The sequence below is a fragment of the Neopelma chrysocephalum genome, unplaced genomic scaffold, assembly GCF_003984885.1.
Source record: "Neopelma chrysocephalum unplaced genomic scaffold, ASM398488v2 Primary Assembly neopelma1_23, whole genome shotgun sequence".
Classification (NCBI taxonomy): Eukaryota; Metazoa; Chordata; class Aves; order Passeriformes; family Pipridae; genus Neopelma; species Neopelma chrysocephalum.
In genome coordinates this window covers 9,216,785-9,218,875 of record NW_020897691.1, presented here as the reverse complement: position 1 = coordinate 9,218,875, position 2,091 = coordinate 9,216,785, and the positions used below count along the sequence as shown (strand labels likewise).

General features: G+C 45.3%; 1 non-coding gene across 1 annotated transcript; it reads right to left on the bottom strand.

Annotated features, from left to right (window-relative positions):
* Positions 1-1,468: 1,468 nt before the first annotated feature.
* Positions 1,469-1,541, bottom strand: TRNAK-UUU. The gene has a single exon. It is a non-coding gene; the product is annotated as a tRNA-Lys (tRNA).
* Between the last annotated feature and the right edge of the window lie 550 nt (positions 1,542-2,091).

Sequence of the window (2,091 nt, the reverse complement as noted above, 5' to 3'; positions counted from 1 at the left end):
ACGTCTTGAGTGCTTTGACATTGAGCAGATTGGGTCCAAGTGTAAGAGGATAAAGTCAGAGTGATTAGGGATTTGTCCTATGACTTCAGCACTGTTGGATCCTCTTGAATGCCTTAAAAGCCCTCGTGAATTATGGACGTAACTGTGCATGCCAACATATTTTTTGAAAATGTTAATTTTTTTGATGTCTCGCAGTTGAATTAAAAAAAAACCCAAATAACCCAACACCTCAATGTGAATTACACTCTTTATGACTTTCCCTGGCTCCCGGCCTATAAGTGTGCTGCAGAACTGTAGCTGGTGGCAGCCACAATGGGGGCAAAGGGTGGCTCCCAATCCTCACAGTCCTTTTCTGACCACGCCCAGCATCCAGCCCTCAGTGTTGCGCTACAGTCATTCACCTTGGAGCATTACAGAAAGAACTTCTTGAAAATATTTGCCTCTTAGAGCATGTCCCTCTTTCTCACCCTACCTCTATTTTGAAGAGCAAAAGAAGGAAGCAACTTTTATACAGGCTGATCCCACATGGCTCCTAATCACCCACTGTCCTCTCTTCAGCATCAGTGGTTTTGCTACCTGACGTCACTTGAGTGCTAGACAAATCTCAGTGTGCAAGAATTAAGATTCAAGCAAGTTGCCTGAGGGAGTATGAGGTTGGAGGAGGAGAGGAGATAAACATACCAAACCTAGGATATGTTAGTACCAGTCTCTCACTGCTGTACTTGCTAAAGCAAGAGTGATAGAAATCAGGAGCATGGGGAAAGGGAGAGTGGGCTCCTTTGCTTCATAGGCACTTGAAGTAATTTGTGCTTTGTTGTATTTACAGAGTGACAATGGTCGTGCCATTGCACTAAACAGAAAACAGCCCCAAACTGTGCATTTTGGAGGGATTTTTTTTTTTGAGTGCTGCTTACTCTCTGTGACCATCTCCTGCCAAGTGTGCTCCTAAATAGGAACAGCTCCTGGAATGCATAAGTTACAGGTTGTTCCCTCACACAGGCATGTGCCATGATTTCACACTGAAAGAACAACTGCTTTACTCTCCTCAAGAAGACCAGGCAAAACCAGTCAGAGAGGAGCTGCCCATCCCACTGAGCCACTTGCTCACCTTGGCAATGTGGTGCAACAATAATAATGGCCAGTCTTCGCGAACGAAGATCTGGGGAAAGGTCTTTTTACCTTTCCAGCCTGCGCAATGGATTTTTTAGGTGAGACACAGCATGCGCTGAACTGAGCCCACCCTTTAATCCTAAGGTTCATCTGCCGGGGCCAAGCAAGCTTGGACAATGGCAGTGAGGTCCTCAGGACGTAGGTTTGTTTAGAGTGACCTTCTCATAGATGGATGGCCTCACAGGGCTAACGGGTTCCATCTGCCCGGGAGACCGAGGAATCGAACCCGGGTTGCAGCAGTGAGAGTCCTGCATGCTAACCACTAGGCCACCAGGGGTCTCCTAAAGGATAAAGCCACGGCCTGAACAGGGGCTTGAACCCTGGACCCTCAGATTAAAAGTCTGATGCTCTCCCAACTGAGCTATCCAGGCTCCTGGTGCAACAAGGAAGGGTGGAGAATATACCACTGATAATCATAAACCATTTGGGGCCTCTGTTCCTTGGGCTTACTCTGCATCTTAGCTTCTCATCCGAAAAGCAGGGAGAATGGTACTTCACCATCTCCCATCTGGGCTGTACGAATGTATGCATTTCAACCTTGTCTCATGCTCTAGGTACCAGTTAAGTATTGTCCATTATTGTGCACCCAGGCAGACCACAATTTCTTACTTTTCTTTTTTCTCACAGTTGGAGTCAATGGAAATACCCTGATTTATGTTGCCTGTGTATCACATGCCTTTAAAAAACAGATGAAAGCGTTGGTATCACTCAAATTCCAATAGGCCTATAAAAATGCTCTTTTCCACTGAACAGATTCTTAGCTCCGGAGGAGCTCCATGTCTTGAGGTGATTTTCGTTGTTCTCTGAGTCATTTTATACAACTCCAGATCTACTATCAGTGGTGTAATTAAGCTCTGTGAAGTTAGGGGAGATAAATTTTGAGATGAATTACATGTTTGGAATTGTTAATTAACCTTTTGA